This window comes from Anomaloglossus baeobatrachus, chromosome 10 (assembly GCF_048569485.1).
Source record: "Anomaloglossus baeobatrachus isolate aAnoBae1 chromosome 10, aAnoBae1.hap1, whole genome shotgun sequence".
Taxonomy (NCBI): Eukaryota; Metazoa; Chordata; class Amphibia; order Anura; family Aromobatidae; genus Anomaloglossus; species Anomaloglossus baeobatrachus.
In genome coordinates, this window is record NC_134362.1 from 91514141 (window position 1) to 91520395 (window position 6255).

Consider the following 6255-nt stretch of genomic DNA (forward strand, 5'->3'; position numbering starts at 1 on the left):
CTCCAGGTTCAGAGCTCCCTCTGCTGGCCTGAGGGAGAAACTGCGTTGGATGTTGGTACCTACTGGCCAATGATTTCCGCAATTACCTCCAGGCTCAGCAATAACCCTTTGGAGGGGCAATGCTGTTGTGGCGACCAGGTCCTGGGGCGCCACACTAATCCAGACACTTTTAGGATGGCAGCAAAAATGTCAGCTCTTTAGGCAAATAAAATTGCATGGCAAAAGTGGGCAGGTGGATACAGTGCCCAGGTTATCTGGGTACCAGGACAGGAAAGGAAATCTAGGTTACTATTCCAGACACTTTTAGGATGGCAGAAAAAGTGTCAGCACTTTGGGCAAAAAAAATTGCGTGGCAAAAGTGGGCAGGTGGGTACAGTGCCCGGCTTCTGTGGGTACCAGAACAGGAAAGGAATACTAAGTTACTATTCCAGACACTTTTAGGATGGCAGAAAAAGTGTCAGCTCTTTGGGCAAATAAAATTGCATGGCAAAAGTGGGCAGGTGGGTACAGTGCCCGAGTTCTGTGGGTCAGTGGACAGGAAAGGAACAGTAACTTAGTATTCCAGACACTTTTAGGATGGTAGAACTTGCTTGGCATATGCCATATTGGTTACTATAGCAGACACTTTGTGGATGCCACTAAGTTTCAGCACTGTTTTCTATAAAAAAACCGTAGTAAAATGGGCAGGAGGGCAGAGGGCAGAGGTGGTGGAACTTGCTTGGCACCAGTGGGACGCTAGGTTACTATAGCAGACACTTTGTGGATGCCACTAAGTTTCAGCACTGTTTGCTATCAAAATAGCGTGGCAAAAGTGGGCAGGTGGGTACAGTGCCCGACTTCTGTGGGTACCAGGACAGGAAAGGAAAACTAAGTTACTATTCCAGACACTTTTAGGATGGCAGAAAAAGTGTCAGCTCTTTGGGTAAATAAAATAGCGTTCCAAAAAAGGCAGGTGGGTACAGTGCCCGGGTTCTGTGGGTACCAGGACAGGAAAGGAAAACTAAGTTACTATTCCAGACACTTTTAGGGTGGCAGAAAAAGTATCAGCTCTTTGGGCAAATAAAATTGCATGGCAAAAGTGGACAGGTGGGTACAGTGCCCAGGTTATCTGGGTACCAGGACAGGAAAGGAAAACTAAGTTACTATTCCAGACACTTTTAGGATGGCAGAAAAAGTGTCAGCTCTTTGGGCAAATAACATTACGTGGCAAAAGTGGACAGGTGGGTACAGTGCCCAGGTTATCTGGGTACCAGGACAGGAAAGGAAAACTAAGTTACTATTCCAGACACTTTTAGGATGGCAGAAAAAGTGTCAGCTCTTTGGGCAAATAACATTACGTGGCAAAAGTGGACAGGTGGGTACAGTGCCCAGGTTATCCGGGTACCAGGACAGGAAAGGAAATCTAGGTTACTATTCCAGACACTTTTAGGATGGCAGAAAAAGTGTCAGCTCTTTGGGCAAATAAAATCGTGTGGCAAAAGTGGGCAGGTGGGTACAGTGCCCGGGTTCTGTGGGTCAGTGGACAGGAAAGGAATAGTAACTTAGTATTCCAGACACTTTTAGGATGGCATAAAAAGTGTCAGCTCTTTGGGCAACTAAAATTGCGGGGCAAAAGTGGGCAGGTGGGTACAGTGCCCGGGTTCTGTGGGTACCAGAACTGGAAAGGAAAACTAAGTTACTATTCCAGACACTTTTAGGATGGCAGCAAAAGTGTCAGCTCTTTGGGCAAATAAAATTGCATGGCAAAAGTGGGCAGGTGGGTACAGTGCCCAGGTTATCTGGGTACCAGGACAGGAAAGTAAATCTAAGTTACTATTCCAGACACTTTTAGGATGGCAGCAAAACTGTCAGCTCTTTGGGCAAATAAAATTGCATGGCAAAAGTGAGCAGGTGGGTACAGTGCCCAGGTTATCTGGGTACCAGGACAGGAAAGTAAATCTAAGTTACTATTCCAGACACTTTTAGGATGGCGGAAAAATTGTCAGCTCTTTGGGCAAATAAAATTGCGTGTCAAAAATGGGCAGGTGGGTACAGTGCCCGACTTCTGTGGGTACCAGGACAGAAAAGGAAAACTAAGTTACTATTCCAGACACTTTTAGGATGGCAGAAAAAGTGTCAGCTCTTTGGGCAAATAACATTACGTGGCAAAAGTGGACAGGTGGGTACAGTGCCCGGGTTCTGTGGGTCAGTGGACAGGAAAGGAACAGTAACTTAGTATTCCAGACACTTTTAGGATGGCATAAAAAGTGTCAGCTCTTTGGGCAACTAAAATTGCGGGGCAAAAGTGGGCTGGTGGGTACAGTGCTCGGGTTCTGTGGGTACCAGGACAGAAAAGGAAAACTAAGTTACTATTCCAGACACTTTTAGGATGGCATAAAAAGTGTCAGCTCTTTGGGCAACTAAAATTGCGGGGCAAAAGTGGGCTGGTGGGTACAGTGCCCGGGTTCTGTGGGTACCAGGACAGAAAAGGAAAACTAAGTTACTATTCCAGACACTTTTAGGATGGCATAAAAAGTGTCAGCTTTTTGGGCAACTAAAATTGCGTGGCAAAAGTGGGCAGGTGGGTACAGTGCCCGGGTTCTGTGGGTCAGTGGACAGGAAAGGAACAGTAACTTAGTATTCCAGACACTTTTAGGATGGCAGCAAAAGTGTCAGCTCTTTGGGCAAATAAAATAGCGTTCCAAAAAAGGCAGGTGGGTACAGTGCCCAGGTTATCTGGGTACCAGGACAGGAAAGGAAATCTAAGTTACTATTCCAGACACTTTTAGGATGGCAGAAAAAGTGTCAGCTCTTTGGGCAAATAACATTACGTGGCAAAAGTGGACAGGTGGGTACAGTGCACGGGTTCTGTGGGTACCAGGACAGGAAAGGAACAGTAACTTAGTATTCCAGACACTTTTAGGGTGGCAGAAAAAGTATCAACTCTTTGGGCAAATAAAATTGCGTGGCAAAAGTGGGCAGGTGGGTACAGTGCCCAGGTTATCTGGGTACCAGGACAGGAAAGGAAATCTAGGTTACTATTCCAGACACTTTTAGGATGGCGGAAAAATTGTCAGCTCTTTGGGCAAATAAAATTGCGTGTCAAAAGTGGGCAGGTGGGTACAGTGCCCGGCTTCTGTGGGTACCAGGACAGAAAAGGAAAACTAAGTTACTATTCCAGACACTTTTAGGATGGCAGAAAAAGTGTCAGCTCTTTGGGAAAATAACATTACGTGGCAAAAGTGGACAGGTGGGTACAGTGCCCGGCTTCTGTGGGTACCAGGACAGGAAAGGAAAACTAAGTTACTATTCCAGACACTTTTAGGGTGGCAGAAAAAGTATCAGCTCTTTGGGCAAATAAAATTGCGTGGCAAAAGTGGGCAGGTGGGTACAGTGCCCAGGTTATTCGTTTACCAAGACAGGAAAGGAAATCTAGGTTACTATTCCAGACACTTTTAGGATGGCAGAAAAAGTGTCAGCTCTTTGGGCAAATAAAATCGTGTGGCAAAAGTTGGCAGGTGGGTACAGTGCCCGGGTTCTGTGGGTCAGTGGACAGGAAAGGAACAGTAACTTAGTATTCCAGACACTTTTAGGATGGCATAAAAAGTGTCAGCTCTTTGGGCAACTAAAATTGCGGGGCAAAAGTGGGCAGGTGGGTACAGTGCCCGGGTTCTGTGGGTACCAGGACAGGAAAGGAAAACTAAGTTACTATTCCAGTCACTTTTAGGATGGCAGAAAAAGTGTCAGCTCTTTGGGCAAATAAAATAGCGTTCCAAAAAAGGCAGGTGGGTACAGTGCCCAGGTTATCTGGGTACCAGGACAGGAAAGGAAATCTAAGTTACTATTCCAGACACTTTTAGGATGGCAGAAAAAGTGTCAGCTCTTTGGGCAAATAACATTACGTGGCAAAATTGGACAGGTGGGTACAGTGCCCGGGTTCTGTGGGTACCAGGACAGGAAAGGAAAACTAAGTTACTATTCCAGACACTTTCAGGATGGCAGAAAAAGTGTCAGCTCTTTGGGCAAATAAAATTGCATGGCAAAAGTGGGCAGGTGGGTACAGTGCCCGAGTTCTGTGGGTCAGTGGACAGGAAAGGAACAGTAACTTAGTATTCCAGACACTTTTAGGATGGCAGCAAAAGTGTCAGCTCTTTGGGCAAATAAAATAGCGTTCCAAAAAAGGCAGGTGGGTACAGTGCCCGGGTTTTGTGGGTACCAGGACTGGAAAGGAAAACTAAGTTACTATTCCAGACACTTTTAGGATGGCAGCAAAAATGTCAGCTCTTTGGGCAAATAAAATTGCGTGGCAAAAGTGGGCAGGTGGGTACAGTCCCCAGGTTATCTGGGTACCAGGACAGGAAAGGAAATCTAAGTTACTATTCCAGACACTTTTAGGATGGCAGCAAAAGTGTCAGCTCTTTGGGCAAATAAAATAGCGTTCCAAAAAAGGCAGGTGGGTACAGTGCCCGGGTTCTTTGGGTACCAGGACTGGAAAGGAAAACTAAGTTACTTTTCCAGACACTTTTAGGATGGTAGCAAAAATGTCAGCTCTTTGGGCAAATAAAATTGCGTGGCAAAAGTGGGCCGGTGGGTACAGTGCCCGGGTTCTCGGGGTCAGTGGACAGGAAAGGAACAGTAACTTAGTATTCCAGACACTTTTAGGATGGCAGCAAAAGTGTCCTGCTCTTTGTGCAAATAAAATTCCATGGCAAAAGTGGGCAGGTGGGTACAGTGCCTGGCTTTTGTGGGTACCAGGACAGGAAAGAAAAACTAAGTTACTATTCCAGACACTTCTAGGGTGGCAGAAAAAGTGTCAGCTTTTTGGCCAAATAAAATTGCGTTGCAAAAGTGCGCTGGTGGGTACAGTGCCCGCTTTCCGTGGGTCAGTGGATAGGAAAGGAACAGTAACTTAGTATTCCAGACACTTTTAGGATGGCAGAAAAAGTGTCAGCTTTTTGGGCAAATAAAATTGCGTTGCAAAAGTGGGCTGGTGGGTACAGTGCCCGCTTTCCGTGGGTCAGTGGATAGGAAAGGAACATTAACTTAGTATTCCAGACTCTTTTAGGATGGCAGCAAAAGTCTTAGCTCTTTGGGCAAATAAAATTGCATGGCAAAAGTGGGCAGGTGGGTACAGTGCCCGGCTTTTGTGGATACCAGGACAGGAAAGGAAGCCTCACTTTCTATCCTTCCTAATGATGAAATGCAGCAAGGTATTCCCTGAGCTTAGGTACACAGACGCTGTTATCTGAAGCTGTATAAAGCGTTTCCATGGACCTGCCTGTCAGCTATGGCTCTGAGCGCCTTGAAATCAGCCCTGAAATGGGCTGAAAAAAATTGCAGTCACTAATCTGTACAGCGCTGTGTGTATAGCGTACACAGAAGGAGCGGCGGCAGGAGCAGCGTGAGCGGTGACTGTCGCCCACACGTAGAAAGCAGATAATGACGGCGTGAGGGAAAATGGCCGTATTTATAAGGCAAGGACATGTGACATTCACAGCCTATGACACATGCCCTTGCTTGTCTGGCAAAAATTCCACTTAGCTGTGTGTGTGTCTGTGATTGGCTGACATCCTGGCCCACCACACTGCACGCGCGCTTAGGAAAAAAAAAAAATGCGATCGGCATTATCTTAGCACTCAGCTGCAGCACAGATCTAAACTGCATCCTACCCGTACACTATAAGCTGAAATTTGATAATAGTGTGAATCACAGTAACTCTATTACAGTGAAAAGCCAGCTAGTAAATAGCTAGGCTTTTTGCTGATCGAACCATTCTCGACCGTAACTCGAGCTATTGAGCTTTTACCAAAAGCTCGAGTTCGAGTTCGATTTCGAGCACCCCCCAAAATCACTCAAACATGAAATTTGCGAACCTCGAACCTCGCTCAACTCTAGTTACGAGTTACGAGCACCTGAGCGTGGTAGTGCTCGCTCATCACTAGTTACGAGTGCCGAGCGACCGAGCATAATAGTGCTCACTCATTAACCTCCAGACATCCTTTACAGTTGAAGTGTGAAACTTGTAGAAGTTATTTTTTTCTCCTAATTTATACTTGGCTGGCTTCATGTCAATGTATTGTGTTTTTGGTTGTAAACGCATAATAAGACTCTTATTATTGCATCAATAGCTAATGATTTAACCAACACATTTTACTTCTTTTACCTCAGTTCATGCATATTTACTTCTACCCCAGTGTTGCCAATTTGAATTTTTAAAATCTTGAAATGCTTATCAAAAATTCATGGACAGACAACATTTTTAATGGATACATTGTA